We start from the raw sequence: 25,000 nt of genomic DNA, 5'->3' as shown, positions 1-25,000 counted from the left end.
ACTAGAATCCTTGACGTCTGATTCTCGAACGACAATGACAGGGGAAGAGCTTTTGTCTAAATGAGGAGTGTCCACATATTTGCATGAGGGAGGAGTGATCGACATGAAGAAAATGGAAATATAATTAATCAGAGAACACGAAATTGTTTCCTTCACTCCATACATCTGAGAATAAGGGTTCCTCCTCTTCTCGGTAAGGAAATAGTACCTAATGAACACCACAATATTCTTTGGAAGCTTGGCTTCCAAGTCAATGGCCCCTGTGGTGGGTTTTTCTTTTTATATGAATAGGGTTCATCTTCTGATTGAATAATAAAAATAATAATAATAATAATAATAATAATAATAATAATAATAATCATAATAATAATAATATATATAGGATGGCCCCGGAGATGGCCCCAGGACTGTTCTATATGAAGAGGGTTCGTCTTCTGAATAATAATAATAATAATAATGAATGAACCCATAATAAGGGCTCTATATGAAGAGGCTTGTCTTCTGAAATAATAATAATAATAATAATAATAATAATAATAATAATAATAAGGCACCCTGATGGTTGGACTTGTTCTGAACGAAAAGAGGGTTCATCTTCTGAATAATAATAATAACAATAATAATAATAATAATAATAATAATAATAATAAAATAATAATAATAAATAATAATAATAATAATAATAATAATGTGCTTCAAAATGCATGTTGAGCAGCGCATGGTCTAGTCTCCGTTTCTTGAGAGTGATTCTCATCAGAATAAGTCAGAGGAGAGCCAATGGAACAGCAGCACCAAGTCACAGGGTCAGTCAGGTAACGCCGCCGACGAGAAGGAAGAAGTTCCTTCGGTTCCAGAAGAGTCCTAGAGAGGCACCATCAACCTCTGATATCCGGCAGGAGAACACCTAGACAACGATGCCGACGAATCCGCACAGGTCGGCGGTGCCAGATCTGGCGATCCGCTCAAGAGCTATAAAGGTTAGCGCCGTAATCGGAGTGTATATGTGCATGATGTCACCGGGACACACATTCAGCCGGATCCGGATGCGGATAGTGACGTGGCACATCGCCAGGCAAAGATAGCTGAAATTTTCGGTCACCTCTGACTACTTACCCGGACGTGGCCATATTTTTTTTTCGCTCGCTCTTTCCTCGCGTGAAGACGCGGCTTTCGACCGCAAAATGGGGTCTTTCTTCGTTTTTATACGCGTCGTTCCGGCATTAATATCTTATTGTTCTTAATTTTTGAGGTTGTATGCGGACATTCCTTCACGTCGAGCGATATACTCTCGGGACGCAGCCTTGAGACTGAACAGATGCCCCTCCCCCGCCCCCACCCCCGACCCCCAAGCTGATAACTCTGCGAATCCGTCGCCGAAGTCACGACGGACAGATCGAATTTCACCGATGCACACCAACAATGTCCCGTGACTCACCCACCACGTAATGCAGAAGGCATCCAGACACGCTCCGGGATTTTCTATGGGATGCGGCGATGCTGTGTCCCTCGACACTTCATGCCTACAGAGTCGTTTCTTGTACGACTCCTCTCCTCTTCACGACGACTGGGACATTCTTGAGGATACCTAGGGACACCTCAGATCTCCCAAGAATTTTATCGCTTTTATTTTATCTCATTTTTTTTCCACACTGGATTTCCGTCTTTGAAAATAATCTTTTCTTTTAGTCAGCGATCGCGCGGCTTACAATACATCGGTCGTTACCTTGATGATTCGCGGTCATTAAAGCTATTGTTTACTTTTGGTACAACTGTTGTAAATGTTATTCTCATGACTGTGATTGGTATTAAACATGAAAAAGTTATTATTTATACTACGAACTACACCACATTCGTGGCCTCCACAGCATCAACCCTGTAGTGGAAGCAGCGGACACCAAAGATGTTGTCGACTACAGAATTATTCCTTCTTTTAGCATTTTGACTGGGTGCAGTGTAAGCGTCCTAACTCATCTCTGCTGACTGTGAAAACTGGTTTTCGTGTAGTTCCTGTCTACAGTGAGTTCATCACAGGTGACAACTCCACAAAATCGATAATATTAAACAATTTGTGGCAAACAAATGTTAACAAATTCCTTCTGGAACAGAACAAAACATCGAATTTACGCCAATGGCCAAGCGTTGGGACCATCAGGTCATTCAGCGCTGAAGCGGAAATTGAGAGTAAAAAGGTTTGAAAGTAAGACGAAAGGAAAAGTAATTTGAAAGGAGGTATGACAAAACAAATGGAAGGGGTTGCAGCTAGGGTCCTAAGGACGAGACACCGCAAAGAACCTTTAGCAATGCCTACAGTGCATCACGTGAGGTACTCTGACGGCACTGGGGACAAATGCCTTCTAGTCTCTTTGCATTTCACGTCACTGTTTCTAGAATTAGAAATATCCACACCTTGGGAGTCTCTCAATGGAACGGCACTCCTCTGCAGGAGGAGGTGAGGCGAATGTCTGCTTAAGTCCCTGTCCCTCGGCAGGGGGGTTGGGGTACGGTGGGGGGGGATCTCATTTCACCAAAGGGGTATCTGACCTCGGGAACTGGAGGATCAGTTTATCGAAATACAAGCGCACACGAATCTTTCTTTTTATTCTACTGTACACAGTGCCGATTCTCTCTCTCTCTCTCTCTCTCTCTCTCTCTCTCTCTCTCTCTCTCTCTCTCTCGCTGAGCCAGATTTAACCTATCCATCCAAGCCGAGCTGATAGCAATAATGAGTTTCGCTACATCGTGTCCCTTTGGATTAACTATACTTCAGCTCTTCGTTAAGAGGAAAACCCCCTTTGAGGAACCCCAGCGACCCCAACGACTCCGAAATGCAATGGAAACAAGGAATCGGCTCTTGAGCGCATTTTCCACACTCCAGAAACGGATGTGGAGGCGTATTCTCTTCAATGACTGAGTGACGCTCGCGGTCGGGGCGTCGGGGAAGCACTCTTGGACATAATGGTCTGAGAGGTGAACTTATTTCATGCTATTTATCTTCCCTCTGATGACTTCACCTGGAGAACCTGCCGTTCTCTCTCATGACGCGGTCGTTAGTGCGTTCTCACCCACACACACATGCACTGGGTCGGTTTTATTTAAGCCTTAAAAGACAGCTCTTTTGTGGCGATTCTTATTGATAGGGACAAGAGCCTTGTATGGTTAAAGAGAGGAGTCAGTATCTTCCTCTCTATCTGGACATTAATCTTTCACTCTCAATATCTCCCTGTCTATTACATATTAATCTTTAACTCTCAATATCTTCCTCCCTATCTTATTATTAGTCTTTCACTCTCGATATCTTCCTCTGTATCTACATATTAATCTTTCACTCTCAATGTCTCCCTCTCTATCTACATATTAATCTTTCACTCTCAATATCTTCCTCGGTATCTACATATTAATCTTTCACTCTCAATGTCTTCCTCTCTATCTGCGAATTAATCTTTCACTCTCAATGTCTCCCTCTCTATCAGCATATTAACCTTTCACTCTCAATATCTTCATCTCTAAGTATTAATCTTCCACTCTCAATATCTTCCTCTGTATCTGCCTATTAATCGTTCACTCTCAATATCTTCCTCTCGATCAACACATTAATCTTTCACTCTTAATATCTCCCTCTCTATCTACATATTAATCTTTCACTCTCAATGTCCCCCTCTCTATCTACATATTAACCTTTCACTCTCGATAGCTTCCTCTCAATTGCATATTAGTCTTTCACTCTCTATATCATCATACTAATCTTTCACCCTCTCAGTCGGCAACACAGCTAACACTAGAAAAATCCTCATGAAAGTTAATCCTACATAAGAAAACATTCATCTGTCCTATTAGCTTAAGCTGGCCTTGTGCCAACACCGTCCCCTGATCTTGGGCAGCCCGTAACACATATTCATCCAGGAAAACAGGTCGATTGTCGAATAACAGGAGGTTAAGAATGAAACGGAGGCGATATTAACAAAAGAACCGACGAGGGAAGCTCCCATTGTAGCAGGTTCCTCCAGATGTCATGAATTCACTTCTCAACGCTGCAACAGAAACTGGGGCCCATCTTCCGATCCTTCTCTATTCGCGTCAGTAGCTCTGGTGTGGCCAGAGACCAAGAGTTTTCTAGACTTATACGCCTATGTATATATCTAGCATGCTGCATATATGTATATTTATATACATCATGCTGAAAGCAGACGTAGAAAGCGACGAGAAAAGAAGTAAGGGTTGGTCATAAATGAGGGTAGGCAAACAGCCCAATGAATAAATGAGAGAGAGAGAGAGAGAGAGAGAGAGAGAGAGAGAGAGAGAGAGAGAGAGATAAACGGAAGGTAGGAGGTAGAAGATGACGGCAGGGGCCATGGTGGAGAGATGGGTGCGGGGAGGGGGGGGGCGTTTAGAGATTGGGCGTTTGAGAGAGAGAGAGAAAGAGATAGAGAGAGAAGAGAGGGAGGGAGGGGGGGGGGGGGGGGGGTTCCATGATGCAAGGCGCATACCTCGGTTTAAACCGGATTGTCAACTTGCTGACCGCTGGTAGAAGAGATTCTGTTCGTCAAAGCATCAATGCGATAGTAATAAAAAGTAACAAGGCGCATTCCACCGACACACACACCACACGGGGAGAGAGAGAGAGAGAGAGAGGAGAGAGAGAGAGGCGAAGACAATGTATCCAGGATAAGTTTAGTTACACAGCTCTTTCTCTCGAAAGAGAGAGAAATACTGAACGCAGGAGAAAAAAGAATAAGAGCGATATATTCATTTCCATCATCGGTATTATTTTCGAAAGACTACGAACGTTCTCTTCCATATTAACACACAGTAAGATTAATGTGAAAGAAAAAAAAATTATCAAAAATGGGTAGAGTATATTTTCATTTCTCTTTCTGTCACATTCCAAATCTTGGTCTCTCGTTTCCCTCCATCATATGCCTTTCAATAAAAAGTGAATTCTTTTTGTTCTTATTCAAGTTCTTTCGCGACTCCCATCTTTCTTTCTCTCTCTCCTTCTTCTTCTTTTTTCTGCTTCTAAAAGAAAATGCACAGAACGCAATCCAACGCGGATTCCAGGAGAAGCGCAGACTGCTCCTTTATTTCCAGCGACAAATTCTTTCGCAGTCCTTAAAACACACACACATACACACACACACACTCAAACGAACGTCGACGCAAACGTACTAAAGGTAAAAACAAAGAAGAAAAAAAGCGAGAGAGGATCTCTGACTTAACTCGGGTTAAGTGGCAAGCGATGTTCCGTACCCAAAGGGACCTTAATGAATAACCCAGTTAATTAGCGCACGCGCACTGATGCTAAGTAGGTGAGCGAGCGATGGAATGTCAGGTCGTACTTACGTAATGCTGCGCAAGAAATGATCATCAGGCAGCACATTCTAGAAGAAAATATGTCATTCGGGCCACAGGCCAAGTGGTGGGACCTACGATGGTTGATATTCAGCGTTGAAACGGAAATTGACAGGAAAAGGTTTTGAGAGGTGTAACAGGAGGAAAACCTCAAAGCAGATACACTATGAAGATGGAGTAAAGAATAAGGATGGAGGTACATTAAAAGAAATGAAAGGGGTTGCAGCTAGGGACCTATGGAAGTGACGTTGCGAAAGAACCTGAAAGTAAGGCCTATAATGACCAATCCATTCTAGGACGACTGCTAAGCTTATGAAGGATAATTCCAGCAAACCTCATCAAAATAACTGTTCATTCAGAGCAGCGGGAAGAAGGAATGCATTCTTATACTTATATATATATATATATATATATATATATATATCTTATATATATATATATTATATATATTTATATATCACAATCCCCACCTATTTCCACTGGTGGAATTTAGTGTGGGGTTCCGGGTTGCATCCTGCCTCCTAGGAGTTCATCACTTTTCTTACTATGTGCGCTGTTTCTAGGAAACACACTCTTCTGCATGAGTCCTGGAGCTACTTCAGCCTCTAGTTTTTTCCAGATTCCTTTTCAGGGATCTTGGGATCGTGCCTCCTAGTGTTCCTATGATTATGGATACAATTTCCACTGGCATATCCCATATCCTCCTTAATTTTCCTGATTTTTTCAGGAGTCTTGATACTTGATCCATTTTTTCCCATCTCTTTTCTCTTCAACTCTGTTCCTGGTGTCCCGCCATGGTATTGCGACATCAATGAGTGATAGTTTCTCTTGATTATTATTATTATTATTATTATTATTATTATATTATTATTATTATTATTATTATTATTATTAATCAAGAGATGAACCCCATTCATATGTAACTTTCAATCTCTTACTTACAATCACCAATGTATATCCCATTACCTTCTGTTACTTCTTTCTTTCGAATGAACGCCATAATATTCTTTGGAGCTTCAATTTCAAGTCAGTGGCCCCTATGGTGGGCTTTTCCCATATGAATAGAGTTCATCTTCTGAATTAATGACAATCTTGATGCCGCCCATTCATTCATCAGATTTCTGTACGTAACTTCATATAGTTACAAGACGTGATTTCTGTTGCCTCTGTACCTGGACCACACAGATAGCGCTGCTGCTCTGGAAGGAGGTTCCTTTGTCTATTCAACGTTATCGAAGGTTGGAACAAAAAAGCGAGAAATTGATAAATAAATCAATCGGTAAATAATTCAAATCCCAAAGCAACTGAAAAGCATAGTAACGCTCCCAGCAAGTTAAGTCCTCATCTACCTTTCAATCTCTCTATTTACTTATCCATTGTATATATATATATATATATATATATATATATATATATATATATAATAGCTTATATATGATATGTTATCCCATATATCAATATATATATAATTATTATAGTATATATATATATAATAATATATAATCCATATATATAATATATAATATATATATATATATATATAGAAGTATATATCTATATTATCTATATATATATAGATATATATATATATATATATTATCAACAACGCCAATTACGTGTGGGCACAGGTACATTACCGACTGACATCCGGATCGAACCCAGGCCTTTCAATTGAGAGACGAGACGCTGCCAACTCTTGTTCGAAATTCTTTATGACATGTGTGGCTTGGTTGGCAGCGGTCTTGTCTTTCAGTTGAAAAACCTGCATTCCATCCTGATGTGAGTCAGAAATTAATATATATATATATATATATATATATATATATATATATATATATATATATATACATGTAAATGTGTATGTAGTATATACGTATCTACAGAACATGTATATATTATATACATACATGTGTGTATATATGCATGTATTTAGTAGCCACTTAAGGAATTTTTCTCAGATTCTGCAAAATTTAATTCAAAAATTATTGACAGTTGCAGGCTTTAATACACACACACACACATTACACACACACACATATATATATATATGTATTATATATATATATATATATATATATATATATTATATTATATCTCTTAGATATATATATATATATGTATATGTATATATATATAGTATATATGATAAAATGTATATAATTATATATATATATATATATATATATATTATCATATATATAATATCTCTATCTATACATACATATATATATATATATATATATATATATATATATATATATATATATATATAGGTATATATATATATATATATATATATATATATATATTTTATTTATATATATATATATATATATATACATATATATACTATGTATATTATATATATATTTATATATATATATATGATATATAGATATATATATATTATATATATATAAACAATTACAGACAAAAGAAAAATCATGTTTCAGTCCTTGACAAAATCCCAGGTTCCGGCTGCATATCCTGTTGACCGCCAAATTCCAATTGATTTTTCGTTAGCCATGACCATCATTTAAAAAAAAAAAATCGTAAAAATCGTTTGAGAAATTTTTCAGTCATACCGACGAATGAGTAAAAAAAAAAAAAAAAAACATCGGGAACACAGAAAAACACATTCTTGGATGATCAAAGGTTAAAAAGTAAGTCATAAATAAATGTGTAGCAAGAAACTGTCACTAAGACCTCAACAATGTGAGGAGAATAGAAAGGCATGCACGTCAACACGATACCACGAAATCCGTAGCCAGTGCTCAGCATGATTAAGAAAAAACAAAAGAAATGTGATGATTCCTGTGAGGAACCTGTACGCGACTTACCTTCTACAAAGTCTGTAAAAGACTCAAAACACATCAAACACAAACACAGAGCAGTGGTCAACAAGTACAAAACTAGAAATAAATATGCAAGGGATAGTCCTTAGAAAAACAACACAAAACACATGACATGATGGCTAATAACTACAATAACGCGTACTTCACAAGAGGGAATACAACCCACCACAATATTCTACCCTTTTACCTCCCTCATTCTTCACAAAAGCCAAAGGTAACACTCACCAAACGAAGGCGGATTCGGCCAGCAACGATACAGCAGAGGCTGTGAAAACAGAGACGTTATTAGGCACCAGTCATATGGAACGCAACATGGAATTGAGGCCAGAGGCCAAGTTCTGGGACTGATCAGGTCATTCAGCGCTGAAAGGGAAACTGACAGTACTGAGGTTTGTAAGGTGTAACAGGAGTAAAACCTCCTCAAAGCAGTTGCACGATGAAGCAATTGTTAGGAGAGGGTGGACAGTCAGATGGAAGAAAGAAAAAAATGAGCGGAGGTACAATAAAAGGAATGATAAGAGGTTGCAGCTAGGGGACGAAGGGACGCTGCAAAGACCTCAGAGCAATGCCTGCAGTGCACCACGTGAGGTGCACTGGTACTAGTCATAATATAAATGTTAAAGTTCGTTCGCTTTCCCTGTCATTTGGATAAGAACTCACGTAAACCAAACTTCAAAAGTTCAAGCGAAAATGCAATGCATTACTAATCCAATATTTATTCTTCTTGCATTTGAATACATTTTTATCTATTTATTAATTCGTTATTTTTTCTGTCTTTTTTAATAAGCGAGATCTCTTCTTTCTGTATTTCTTTACCTCCTCTTACTTCTTCTTAGTGAACACAATAATATTCTTTGGAAGGTTGAATTTCAAGTCAATAGCGCCTGTGGTGGGCTTCTTCCATATAAATAGGTTTCATCCTCAGAAGAAGAAGGAGAAGAAGAAGAAGGAGAGGAAGAAGAAGAAGAAGAAGAAGAAGAAGTAGAAGAAGAAGAAGACCGGCACTGATTACTTCATACGAAACAAAACTGAGATTTACCTTATTAAATACTCAAAGTATTCCATGCACTAAGTTTAATAACTCAAGTATTCCATGCACTAAGTGAAAAAAAAATGGAGGCGATTAAATATAGGCGGTACCTCGTGTATACCTACCTACAAACAAAAGTTTTATTAGTAAAAAATCCATTTACTTACATTTCTGCTATAAATAATGTATCAGCTCAAAATTTTAGTGCAGGTTTTTTTAATATATTTTTTTTTACTCAGAATTCAACAATTTTCAACTGGCCCTGCCTTTGCAATGTCAAGGAATTTGACAATACCTTCAAAACTTTCGCTGCAAAAGCAATAATAATAATAATAATAATAATAATATAAATAATAACAATAATAATATAAAATAAATAATAATAATAATAATAATAATTAATTTAATAATAATAATAACTAAATCTACTATTGAATAAAATGACAGAATTCAGCCAATTAACCTTATATATTATCTTTTCTAATAGAAAGATAATGTATAAGATTAATTGGCTGACTTCTGCCATTTTATTCAACAGAATTTGTTTAAAAGAGGATCTTCTTCCTATAATTTAATAATAATAATAATAATAATAATAATAATAATAATAATAATAATAATAATAATAATAATAATAAAATTTTAAAGCATAAGTCAATAAAATGGTGAAGGAATCCACAGTGGTGTGAAATGCACTGGAAGGCCTTTTGAGAGCCGTTGCGTACAAGAAAGGCACTAAAATGGAAGGGAGGAAAAAAAGGCGGCAACGATTTGATCAAGTACCAACAGAATGAACTGAAATACACATTTTAGGCCAAAGGCCAAACGTCAGGACCTATAAGGTCATTCAGCGCTGAATGTGCAAATAGAGATGAAAATGTTTGAAATGTGTAACAGGAAGAAAACCTCAAAGCAGTTGCACCATGACACAATCGTTAGGTGAGGGTGGATAGTAAGATGGAAGAAAGAGAATATGAACGGAGGTACAATAAGGGGATTGAAAGGGGTTGCAGCTAGGGGCATAAGGGAGGCCCGCTACAAAGAAGCTTAAGTAATGCCTACAGTGCATCACGTGAGGTGTGCTGACGGTACTAACTCCCTCACACGGGACCGAGGAACAGACATGTGGATGCACAGATAGATTCAGGTGTCTAGACCGTGGATTCAGGTTACCTCGCTTCGAGTGAGGCTTGAAAACGATGAACTAAGAAGTGCAGGAATGGTAAAGATTACTGAAATAAGTGGATCTCGACCGAAATGTTCAGGACCTGTGGTAAGGATGAATGAGGAGGAGGAGGAGGAAGCAATGATTATCAAAGGGGGTAGAAGGTCAAAGGATAAGCAAAGGATTAGGAGAGAATCTGAAGAAAAGTGTAGCAGAAGACGTTCTTGACAGAAATAGTTGGAGTAGATGAATCTTTGCTTTGGGATTGGAGGAGGAGGAGGAGGAGGAGGCGGCATTTTCCAAAGAAATCCATTCACAGGCAGTCAGGCTGTGTAAGCATAGTAAGGGTTTTTCTTCTTACTCCACTTTCAAGGAGTGGATTAATGAGAATTCCACCCTAGCAGGGTCAGCCAATACAATTAATCCAACAAGGACTGCAGAGTAACTACCGATATAGACATGAATGGCATTAGAATATAATATAATTAGAATTTAGACCAAAGGCCAAGCGACTGTACCTGAGGTCATTCAGCACTGAAAAGGAACAGATGAAACGTTCTGAAGGTGCGACAAGAGGAAACCTCACAGTTGCAGTGAAACTCTTCTTGGAAGAGGGTGGAAAGTGAGATGGATGAATTTGGACGGAGGTACCGTAAAAGGAATGTCAAGAGGTTGTAGCTAGGGGCTGCAGGGACGCTGCAAAGAACCTTAAGTAATGCTTACATCGCACTGCGTGAGGTGCCCTGACGGCGCTTACCACCCAAACCACGGGGCTGTATGAGTGGCATTCATCACGTGATTTTAGACGATACACTAACTGACCAACAGATAGCTGATACCAAGAGCATTTTGTGCGCGGGCTCGGTGCACCCCATCTCACAAGTGGAGACTTTCAATAAATTCATTAGTAACCCCGGATGAGACATGGTCTCATTATTCTGACAACGACTCGCAGATCCCCCAAGGTTCTCAACCACCTGAAAAATCCAAGCAACAAGCTTCTGAGAATTATGATTTTGGGAATGCTTTGCAACCAATCATAAGGAAAAGGGAGTCAAATCATTGCTAATGAGTTTTACGCATCAGAGGAGCGACAGTTCCAAAACAAATAACTCACGTGAAACGCACCGGAGAACTTGAAGCAAGAGCTGTTGTTTCGATCATGGTTACCATAATGAAAAATCGCCTGGTGCAAAATGTTATTGACAAAAATCAGTTCTTAAGCCCCTGAACTTCATCAGACAATAAGCCGATTTTTAATGTTGACATCATCTGTAGGTTGTCATTCAGACTAAATTTCTTGACAAAATTAGTCAAGAGATAACTTACAACTAGATAAGCAATGGTCCTCTATGTCTCTGTCGTTTCTTTTAATAATTATCACTAATAACATAAATACTGCAAACCACTCTTCTGGTTACTTCACATAATTACTACTGACTATATGGAAGGGGTTACATATCATAGCCGCATAATTACCTTACTCTGGTTACAAGTACTTAACTACTGACTTTTTGGAAGGTGTTAAAACATCAAAGCAGCATAATTACTACTGACGTTTTGGAAGGAGTTAAATATAATAGCCAAATAATTACCTTACTCTGGTCACAAGTACTTAACTATTGACTTTTTGGAAGGTGTTAAAACATCAAAGCCGCATAATTACTACTGACTTTTTGGAAGGGGGTTACATATCATAGCCGCATAACTACCTTAATTTACTTGCAAGCACAAAAGTTATTTTGGGCAGAGAAAATAAGTGTTTTCTGTCAAATACGGGCTATGACGTCACCTATCAGAGCGCAGAATTAACAGCTGTGTTCTGCTTCGCCTTTGGTAAAGATTTTACATTCAATACAAGACGAGAAGAAGACCAAAAGAATTTTTGTTTCCTGGTTAATAAGATTAGAGAATCATTTCGTCTATGAGACAAAACGTTAAATACTTTAAATGCATAAAAACTACCAAACCATCATATATTCATATATATATATATATATATATATATATATATATATATATAGATATATATAATTATATATATATATCTATATATATATATTATATATAATTATATATAATATATATATATATATATATTATATATATGTATATACATAAACATAAACGTGCATGTGAGTATGGTTAACCTACAACTGCCATGTAAAAATTCATGCCTATATCAATACTCAATATGTATTAATACGGCCGAAAAAGAGCATATCATTTAGGTGACTTTACAGTCATTTCCCTCTAATGGTAATAAACAATGTACGCATCTAGGGCGGTTTTTAAATGTTAAGAACATTTTGTTTACCTATTACTTCTTCCTAACGAAGGCCATATTCTTTTTGTTTGTTTGTTTGTTTGTTTGTATGGTGTTTTTACGTTGCATGGAACCAGTGGTTCTTCAGCAACGGGACCGACGGCTTTACGTGACTTCCGAACCACGTCGAGAGTGAACTTCTGTCACCAGAAATACACACCTCTCACCCCTCAATGGAATGGCCGAGAATCGAACCCGCGACCACCGAGGTCGGACGCTAATACCATACCAACCACGCCGCTGAGGCGCATATTCTTTGGAAGACTGGTTTTCAAGTCAATGGCCCCCTTGGTGGCCTTGTTCTGTTTGAATAGGGTTCAACCTCTGAATAATAATAATAATAATAACTGAGTAATGAATTGAACACAGAATTTAGGCCAAAGGCTACCACTCGGACCTGTGAGGTGAAGCAGCGCTGGAACGGAAATTGGCAGTAAAAGGTTTGAAAGGTGTACCAGGAGGAAAACCTCAAAGCAGTTGCACTCTGAAGCAATTGTTAGGTGAGGGTGGAAAGTCAGATGGAAGAAAGATGACGACAGGAGGTACAGTAAAAGGAACGAAAGGGGTTGCAACTAGGGGACGAAGGCACGCTGCAGAGAACCTCAAGTAATGCCTACAGTGCACCGTATGTGGTTCACTGACGGCACTACCCCGCCCCCCAAAAAAGGGAATAATAATAATAAGAAGAAGAAGAATATTGGAATAAACTGAGAATTCTAAAATCCGACTAGCAAAGGATGTCACATCCTTATTGCAGATTAAGCAAAGCACAAAAGCTGAGTATCAGGCAATTATTTAAAAATTCTTCCTCCAAATGACCCATAAAAAACTTTGCAAACAACGAACCTAATGGGGACCCCACTGAGTATCAACTGTAATACAGAACTTGATTGAGCACAGTTTGACGGTCAACACTTGCATTCTCTGCTCCACTTCGTTTGTGTGTGTGTGTGTGTGGGTGTTGTGTGTGTGTATGTTTTTTTTTTTTTTTTTTTTTTTTTTTTTTTGGGGGGGGGGGGAAGTTGCGGGAGGCCTTGTCTAGCAAACTCAAATTTCATTGGTATATATCTGCTTAATTTCTTATTGCATTTTCAACGATTTGCTTTATTATATTTTTCATTAATTTCAATAAAGCTCTTAAAATATCATTACGGTTATATTTACCAATTTTCGTTTTAAGGACTTTAAGAAGACTGAAGGCAAGCTCAGCCTTATGCCTACTCACACACATATATACATACACTATATAATATATATATATATATATTATATATATATATATATATATATTATATATATATATATATATATATAGTGATGTGTCATCAGCTTCTCATTCGCATACTTTATGGTTCGAGCCCAGCCTGCCAGCCACCAATAATCCGAAATGCCAATGGTACACATGTCAGGTGGAGGGAAAAAGGGAGCGAGGGAGGGAAGGAAGGATGTAATCCTAGCAACCTCATTTCTCAAGATTTGCAATGTGCCAAGAGACTCAAGTTATTCTGGCGCCATCCCTCTAAAAATGAAATGGTGCAGGGTATGTAATATATATATATATATATATATATATATATATATATATATATATATATATAATATATATGCGTATATGTATATATACCATATATATATATATAAATATATATATATATATATATATATATATATATATATATATTATCATATATACTATATATATATACATATATATACATATATATATATATCATATCATATATATATATATATATATCTATATATATATATATATATATATATATATATATAAATATATATATAGTATATACGACATGATAGTTAATCATTATCTTATCACGTGACATATATATATGTATATTTGAATATTAAGAGCATAACACCTCTCGGATATCGATCTCACCATACCCCCGGGAAAGAACATTCAAACAAAATGCTGAAAAATATGCAGTTTATTATGCATAAAAAAAATGGCTGTTAAGCGCTCTGATATGTATACTGAAATGGCTGTACCATTTTTAGCTAAGTTTTGTGTGCCATTAGTATGACATTACATTCATGAAGGAGATATTTTCCTTTTTACAAAAAGAAAATCATAAATATATCTTACCAATGACGCGAAAAACATGCATAAAATGTCAGTATGCATATCAGTAAGATTAACATCATTTGTATTTTATTTATATAAAAACCAGGAGATTCCTTCGGCATCGTTCAACCAACTGATTCTCAGTAACCATTCGCGTAAAGCTTATATAAAATCATATTGTTTATCTTTTACAGCTGATAAACACCTATATACATTTCTTTGGCATCATTCAACTAGATAATTTCCCGTAAACAATGAAATCAAACTTATATAAAATCATATTGTTCATCTTTTACAGCTGATAAACACCTATATAACATTTCCCTTTGGCATTCATTTCCAAACTAGGGATAAAGTTTCCCAGGTATAAACAATAAAATAAAACTTGAATTTTTTAATTTTTGTTCTCGAAAAGAAACAAAAAAAAACAGCTTCACAAAGTTCATTGAATGCTTTTAAATCCCCTCAAGAAATGCCCTTGGTTTGAATGAACTCCATTTAAAGTTTGACGATTCCCTCAAAAACACAGAGCAAAGAAAGAAGGTCAGCAATTCCATGACCCGTCCCTGTCGCTGTCATGTTTCCCGAGGTAACCTTCCATTCCATTCATCAAAAGAAGCGGGTAATACCTCTTCAGGTATAATCAGTAACCTGCGGTTTTTGCTTCGCAGAATGAGCTCCCTGATGCCAGTAAGTAATGCCGCCGTTTGAATGCGCGCGCTGCCCATTCGTTAAGGAGATAATCTCAGAGTCCGAACGTTTCGGTCCGAGCGCTGGTTAGGTCAGTGCGGTGGGTACTACCACAGGATCTATGAAACTATCCCACAACTATAAATTAGAGGTCAAGGTCACGAAGCGCAGGTGAACCTTACATGCAAACATTTCTCGATAAGAGGCGTCATTTTAAGTTCACCACTGGAATTTCTTTGATGTATCTCGTTCATTCCAGCTCATATTTTTCTGCTCATCTTACTTCTTCCTGGGGTGCCCAAATTGGCTCCTGGGCTTTTTACCCGTCTGGGTACACATTCCGGGAAAAAATAAAAAAGGAGATTGATTCCCTGAAGTACTTTGTTCAGGCTACCCGTGCGACCATAGGGCTAATAGTACTCACCCACAAACATGACTGAATGCCGTTAGTCCTGTGGTCTTACATGTTGATTGAGGAGAGCAAATTGTGTGTGTGTGTGTGTGTGCTTTTTTTATCTCTATCTCTCTCCTTTTTTGTTTTTTGTTTTTTGTTTTGCTCAGTCCACTGTCAAGACCATGTGACCTACGGTAGCCAGAAACTTACGAGTTAACTTTCGGTATACCGTTAGTCCGGTGGTCTTGCGGGTAGATTGAACCAAGTTGGTTTCTATTCTACTTGCGGAATGTGTACCCAGGCGGGTACAAGCGCCCAGGAGCAAATTCGGGAGCCCAGGAACAAGAAGAAGGGTGAGCACATATAATGGGCTCGAATGAACGAGATACATCAAAGAAATTCCAGTGGTAAACTTAAAATGCCGCCTCTTATCGAGCAATGTTTGCATGTCAGGTTTTTACCTGCGCTTCGTGACCTTGATCTCTAATTTATAGCGATTTGATTTGATTTGATTGATATAGATTTTTGGCATTATGCCAAGTACTGGGGCAACTAAGGCCATTCAGCGCTGAAACGGAAATTGAAAGTAATAAGTTTGAAAGGCGTAACTGGAGGAAAACCTCCAAGCAGTTGCACTAGGAAACAATTATTAGGAGAGGGTAGACAGTAAGATGGAAGAAAGAGAATAGGAAAGGAAGTACAGTAAAAGGATTGAAAGGGGCTGCAGCTAGGGGTCGAAGGGACACTACAAAGAAGAACCCTAGGTAATGCCTACATTGCACCGAATGAAGTGCATTGGTGGCACTAACTCCCTACGGGGTAATTTATAACTAGAGCCACGGGATAGTTTCACACAGACCCTGTAGTACCCACGGTCCAGGTACCCACCGTACTGAACTAACCAGCGCTCGGCTTGAAACGTTCGGACTCGGAGATTATCTCCTTAACGAATGGGCAGGGCGTGCATTCAAACGGGGGAATTACACTTACTGCCATCTGTAGCAGAGGGCGCTTGGCCTTCCAGAAGAAGAGCGAAAGAATGGAGTTATCTGTGCACAGCAAAAACCCCAACTTCCTGATTATACCTGAAGAGCTCTCATCCCTTCCCCAAATGAATGGAATGGAGGGCACCTTGGGAAACATGACAGGAGGAATGTAAGTAAGGAGGGGGTCATAGAAGGATTAGAAAAATCAAGGGAAGTGACGGGTAACCACTAAAATTGAAAGGAACACATTATGGAGCAACCAGCATATTGCAGGGTTTTGAGACGTTAATGCACACACAACAAAAATGCTTCAGAATGGATAATTGTCAGAACCTTTTTAATTTTAATATTCTACCTCCAATGAAAATTTGATAATGAAATGGTTTTCAGTTGACAGTTTTACTTGGCAAAGGACTTTAATGAAGCTATTGGACTTATATGAACAGGTACCTCTGATATGTGGTGCTAGTTTACCGTTTAAACGAGGAAAAAATTTTATTTGGAAATAGATCCAGTTCATAAGATTCAAGAGCCGTGTCCTTCAAATGAACTTAAGCTTTATAAATAAAAAATAACTCGTATCAACGCCAATAACTCTGCCATCAATATACACAAAGGTTACTGAAAATGATTGTCTTCTACAGACCAAAAACTACAGCGCCAGCGTTAAGGGACCATTCTTCATATTGCAAACAAAAGTATCCCTCCAGGACTGTTTCCATACTTGCAACAATTCCAGTACTGAAACATTTTCCTAATTATCTAAGTGAACAGCTACGCCACTTATTCCAGATCTACAATTCATTAAATGCCTATACATTAACGGTAAGGATAGCTTGGACTTTTAAGAATGCCGAAGGAATTCTTGGTATCCTCCAAAAATCAATGAGAAAATGAAAAATATTTGCCAAGTCTGAGCTGACACTGAGTTCATGATCGAATTGAAGTAAGTGTAATATAGACCAATGGTTATGTGTTACTTGGACTGCACAGAACAGTGTCGTAGTATTAATTATGAAATGCAGTTCCAAGTAGTGCCGTTTCTCTGTTTCAGTTTCGTAAACAAAGAACTATACTATTTTTGGTTTTCTGAAATGAAATATATGGCTTTGTCTGTCCGTCCGCGCTTTTGTCTGACCGGCCTCAGATCCTAAAAACTACTGAGGCTAGAGGGCTGCAAATTGGTGTGTTGTTCATCCACCCTCCAATGATCATATATACCAAATTGCAGCCTTCTCTCCTCAGTAGCTTTTATTTTAATTAAGGTTAAGTTCAGCCATAATCGTGCATCTGGCAACGATATAGGCCAGGCCACCACCATGCCGTGGTTATAGTTTCATGGGCCGCGGCTCTTACAGCATTGTACCGAGACCACCGAAAAATGGTTGTCTTGATTATACGATGTCCAGAAAACTTCTTTCGTAATGCTCTCGTGTTTCAGTTAAATACATCAATCCCATAAACGCGTCTATTTCTGGGAGTTGAACAGCTTACCCAAGTGTCAGAGGAAATTAGTGTAAGCTTTATTCCTCTAAAATTCATGATGATATCAGTTTTCGTTAGACGTAAGCTCTTTATTCGAGATAATATTTCCAGTCCGGCGGACTTGAGCAAGGTTACATAACATCTACTTTATGAGAGAGAGAGAGAGAGAGAGAGAGAGTACATATATGGGAGGACCTTTTAAGAGCTTGGCTGACCGTATTTATACCAGTCTATGGTTGCGCTAAAGGGAAGACGAAGACATAGGGCAGAATTTAGGCCAAAGGCCAAGCCCTGGGACCTATGAGGTCATTCAGCGCTGAAACGGAAACTGCCAGTAAAAAGTCCGAGAGGTGCAACAGGAACAAAACCTCAAAGCAGTCGCACTACGAAACAACTGTTAGGAGAAGGTGGAATGTAAAATGGAAGAAAGGGAATATGAACGGAGGTACAGTAAAAAAGAATGAAAGGTGGTTGCAGCTAGGGGCCGATGGGACGCTGCCAAGAACCTTAAGTAATTCCTACAAGTGCCGGCACTAACCCCATGGGAACATATACTATATAAGTATAGAAACATACATATATACATACATAGATATAATTATATATATATATATATAGTGTATTTTATCACATCACCGTGATTCATATACACGCATTAATCTACAAATGTCCATTTATGTCTAATTCGCTCTACCTCGAAATTAATACATTTTCATATATGTTAACTGAAGGGGATTTTTTTTTTTTTTTAATAAGAAATTCGTCGGTTCATGAGCTCGAACCACAAAACCAAGAATTCAGGACGTCCATATACTCTCTTTGCCCACGAGGCTATCACATCTCGTGATAGCCTTGTGGGTAAAGAGCGTCACAGTACGTCATGAATTCTTGGTTCCGTGGTTCGAGCCCATAAGCCGACGAATTTCTTAACTAAAATATTCACATTCGGTTAACATATACGAAAATATATCAATTCGAGGTAAAGCGAAGTATTAAAGGACATTTGCAGCTTAATGCGTAAATATATATTATATAATTATATAAACATATATAAGTACTCAAGTAATTATCGCAATGAACATGTACTAACAGCTTCTCTGCCCTGAAATGCCAATCGTACGTACGACTCGGATAATTCTTCAATTAACACCAAAGCCTTTCTTCGACTATATAACCTTCCGCTAAGATTTCCTTCTCTCCACCATCACTCAAGAACCTTCCCAATCTAAACTTCCTTAATTCCTTCAACTTCCAACTTCTTTAGCTGAAGTTTCTTAAAAACAAAATTATCAAAAACTAGTGTTAGTTATCATTTTAATTTAATTGGAATGTCATTAATGATTGAAGTTCGTGTAACAGTAATTGTAATTGAAAATGAAAGTATAGTAATTGTAATTTAATTGATTACAGGATGATGTAATTTGTAATTTAATTGTAATTACAAAGTGGTTGTGGGAATGGTCAGTCTCTGCTCCTCTTCTCTCACTCACACTTCTGGAAATAAATGCAATTTTAACTGTATTTGTTGTTGAGTAATTGCCATTGTAATTGCTATTTCCAAATGTAATTACAAATGTAACTGTAGTAATTTACATTCTTTGAGTGTGATTGTAATATGTCATTTATTTCTTCAAGTTTATAATGACTCCAAACCTGGTTCCTATACGTCACTCTCATTATACCGAGTCATACGACTCTACGGAGTCCCGGCTTCACTTTCCACTAACCAGTAGGTGCGTTTGTTCCTTTTCAGATTAACTGAAGCGCGAAGACCGAGGATTTCTGAAACAGCTTTTCTCGTAGTACTTTCCAAATTTATCTTATTTATATTCGAGATCGTTTATGTGTATATATATATATATATATATATATACTATATATATATATATATATATATATATATATATATATATATATACTAACCGTTTGATATAACCCCCCCCTTGAAAATACTAGTGTGTATTTCGAAGGCGCAAAAAGGTCTACTCCATCTCTTGTAAAATGTATCTTACTTCAGCCTCACTAATGAGAGCAGACGTCAATTCAAAACGATTGATTGATTGGTTAGTTCTTACTGGCGTCGCAACGACGAGGTTACTGACGCCGCAGTTCAAAGCGATGAGGGAGGAATGTAATGGAACTAGATCAAAAAGTGAAGTATATTGTCTCCTACTAGACCCATTATGAAACGGGCAATCGTTCTTAAACTTGAAAAACATCTGGGCAAACAAAGAAAAAAACACTAAAGAGACAGTGTCTATCGTTAAGAAAGTGTTCACTTATGGCAGAAAATAGATGAGGCAACTCGTGCTCTAGCACAACTGAATGCTGCAAAATTCTGTCTTACCTAACGGGAACTGCCTCAAAGATATCGCAGATCACACTGCAAAAAGGTAAATGAATAAAGAGAGAGAGAGAGAGAGAGAGAGAGAGAGAGGAGAGAAGAGAGCGAGATGAGAGAAGAGATGAGAGAAATTTCTTACCTCATGGTTATAAGAATAGCAGAAAGAGGAGAGAAAAACAAGAACGAAATCGCAAACCCATAACTAAAGATGCAACACGGAAAGATTGCCAAACGAGTCTCGCGAGGAACTCACCTCGAACAGATTACGGGAGATGCAGTCAAAACAAGATTTTAAGATAAAAAGCTAAAAAAAAGGTGGGGGGAGTATTTGGAAGTGACGAGAAGCAACAAGCAGGAGAACTAAATAGAACGTGGATGATACAAGTCTGCGAGTGTCAGTGAGATCGTGCGCCCATATACTGAAGAAGCCACAAGTCAATAGCCCTGGGGTAACGAGCGTAACCAAAACACCATGCGTGGCCTTTTTGCTTTGCATTCTTGGTGACAGGAACTTTTTCCACAGTCATCTTACATCCCCGAAAGCCACGATCATCCCCTAATCATTCTAACACAGAATTACTTCTGGTGCAACTCAGGACTTGGGAGACGACATCGCCGAGGAAAAACTGGTCACAAAAAGTCGAGGCATCTTTGCTGACGACAAATGACGTCTAGAGGTGACTGCCATCATGGGAGGAGAAGAAGAAGAAGAAGAAGAAGAAGAAGAAGAAGAAGAAGAAGAAGTGGGCCGCTCGACAAGAGAAAGTTTTTTGAACCAGACATAAAGGTATGCAACGAGGAGACGAATGTCTCTGAAAATCGAAGTTTAAGCAACTTGGGTAACGATTTCCTGGTGGGAATTTTTCTTTTCTGAATTCTTATTGCTTTTTTATGGCCGACTGCAAATTTCACTTGCGGGGCCATTCATTTTCACACGGTCCACATTACAGGAATGTCAACAAACTCGACGGTAAAACTTCTTAATAGTCTCCTAACTGAATCTCACTAAGTTAAAGATAACACCGACACATCCTAATGATGTAACTCTCGAGGTCAAATAAATTTCGTAATATTTACCTACATTCTCGTACAGTAAGGAAGACCTGTCGCTTAACCTTTGCTCCAAATGTCGGGCTCCTGATTTTCCAGCTGTAAAATTATCTCACGAATAGTGAGAGCACTCCAGAAGAATGACAAATCACTTAAGCAATAACGAAAGTCCTCGATAATATCAGTCAGTGAAGTCACCTGTAGGCGATTCATTTACAGTTACTCTCCATTTTTCCTGCGATCTAAAACAAGGCAGAAGGTGACTAGATATAAGCTTTAATACTTTTACTTTTTGTTCTTGTCAATTCAGTGTAACGTTGTTTCTTTAGCTCCTATTTTATTTAACTCAGTTCAACTAATGGAGAAACCATTTCATGATTCTAACAGAACATTTTACTGGAACCCAAAAACACACTCTACACACATCATTCTATGCTAGAGTACAATAAAGAACCACCGTTGGGAGTTTGAGAACAAAAACCAGATAACTATATCGGTTAAACTAAAGCAACCTGTCCCGTTCATTGGTAAACACACACAAGCTATAATGTGAGTGGAATTGTGTGTTAGAAAGTGCAGATGCTACTATAAAAAACACACTATAAACAATGTGATCCAGGATTTTCTGGTGGTTTCACACCTTATTTTTTTTCCAGGATTCAGTTTGTGTAAAGAACCACACTCTGTAACTACAGTATATTCAAGTTTATAGCCTCTCGGTAAGTTACCAGACTTAGTATTTTAAACTGAAACCTTTCCTACCCAAATAGCTCACATGATTTCTCGTGAATTTAAAAACACTTTCAAGCCCTGTACCTCTATTTTATATCTGACTTACCACTAGTTCCCTTTAGGAAGCTTCTTTCCACTACAGGTCCCAAATTACAAAAAGCTTTTACCAGCTTATCGCCTTCACTCTCCCTACATAATGGCCTGTCCACACTAGTGGGCATGCCCGTCGGGCACTTCCAGCTGTTGATATTTTCTCTCACTTCTGAAGCAGTGTTACCAGACAATGGCACTGTTCTCGCTCCATACTCGGTTGGTTAGTATTGTGGAACGGGTTATGGGAACAGTGTTTGCCCTTCAGACTGTGCCTGCTAGTGTGGACAACACGTAACGGAACCATCTGTGCATGTCCTGATTTAGTCCTACATACTCTACATATACAACATGAATAAATTATCTCATCTCTATAAACCTGTTCATCAAATTTCCACTTCAATATCAGCAAGCAATTACCCCATAAAGTCACTTTATGTAGTCCTGCAGGGCTTTTATTGTAACTCCTTTCATCTGTTTCGCAAAAACCCCAATACGCTTTCCTTTTGACACCTTTTTCTGAGACTCACCTTTTCTCCATTCTATCATCATCCCTTACAGTAACTCCATAACCATCTGCACAAATCAATCTCTTCCCATGATGCACCATCCTCTCTTCTACAGTATTGTCAAACCTTTAGAAACACTGATAATGAAAAAACGCACCAACCCCAGAGTGCAAAAGGAGATAAGCATTAATGTAGTATATAAATTCACATGCACAGAGATATGTAGACTTCAGAAATCACTACATTGGAAACACAATAACGAAACTTCGGAGGTGTAAGGTAACCCATACAGATCACCAATAGGCTATACAGTAACATTTTCCGGATGCCCACGACAGGAAACCAACTGTGAAGGTACCTACGTGTCATCCATAGAGGGACCAAATAGACATCATTTTAATAGCCAAAGCTGTAAAAGCATGGTCACCTTAAATATTCAGCAAGAGTCGGATCACATAGCCCCCCTCCAGTAGGATGGGGAATATATGACTGAATGGGGACCAAACAACATGCCCAAAAAACGCTGGAGAAACAGTGCCCTGAAGAGAAGAGAAAGGAGAGTTCCGAGCTAAGCCAAAGTAACGTCCCTTCTTGCATTGCTGAGGCCTTGCCTAACAGACCAATAACTGATAACTATATATATATATATATATATATATATATATATATATATATAATATATATATATATATATGAATGGTAAAAATGTTGTTACAACAGAATGTCCCGTATAATTTATAGCAGCAAATGTCGGTGCAAGAGCCAGATGTTAGAGTCGGCCTTGATTAAACAAAGACAGGTATTGAACTTCTCAAAGGCCGCCTGGGATTCAGATGTCATGATAAAATCTTCCTTCAACCAACGCTTAAGAAGATTAAAGAGAAGTTATCGGGGTGGGGGGGTGACCTAGTCAAACGCTTACCTGTGGATGGATCTCTTGGTGTAAATACCGCCTTTTCTTTAACTTTTCTCATTCATTACCTACATGAAGAGAGAGACAGCAGTCTCTGAAATATAGTACTTACTTTCTATATTTTGGCGTTTTAACATATACATATATACATACTACATATAAACAATTCTCTGAAATTCTGCCACTAATATCCTCCTAAGCTTGACCTTCCACAGATCTCCATTCATCTCCAGCCTCCCTTCTCTACATATTTCTCATCCAGGTAGATCTGGATATTCCAACTCTCCTGGAGCCCACGGGAGCCTAGCTGACCCTATCTTTCTCCCATGGGTTGTACAAAGAACTTATCCAAGCCAACTACATCCCTCTGTCATCATTCTACATTTGGAAATTCCGCTATATCCATTGCAGTATTATTTTGAACTCTTCTGTTATCTAACACCCCATATCATTTCCCAGGTATGAATGTACAAAGGGAATGTTGCGCCAACCATTTTTCCCGGAAGCGTAGTGTGAATGGTGAACATGAATGAAAGAGAAAAGTTTGAACTGTCTGTGTAATAAATATGGCTCTCAAGAATAACAGATAAGATCAGCAAATCTATGTGGGGATAATGAGAAGCAGGTAAAAGGGTACAGTAGGTGAAAAGATGGAACAGAGTATTTTGAGACAATCTGAAATAGGCCCTTGAAAGATTAAACAAAAGTGCCTGAGAGATACATGAGTGATGCAATGTGTGTAAGGAGGTTCGTCGCACTCCTCATGAGCCCTCTTCGTATGGTCAATGAAGATTCTGATGTTTCTGCAAAACTGGTTCATTCTTTTTTTCTGAGGTTGCTCCTTGCTGGGGAAAAAACGAACTTAATGTTGAAAAGAAAAATATCTCTCGCGGGGTATTCTTTGAAGGAAAACAATGTCTTCTTTTGAGGTATTGACGCCTTTGCTTTGGTTTTAGTCTTTTTTTATGCATTTCTCCAAAGTTCTGCAAGACTGTC

Source organism: Macrobrachium nipponense, chromosome 40 (genome assembly GCF_015104395.2).
Source record: "Macrobrachium nipponense isolate FS-2020 chromosome 40, ASM1510439v2, whole genome shotgun sequence".
Taxonomy (NCBI): domain Eukaryota; kingdom Metazoa; phylum Arthropoda; class Malacostraca; order Decapoda; family Palaemonidae; genus Macrobrachium; species Macrobrachium nipponense.
This window is presented reverse-complemented; position numbering follows the sequence as displayed.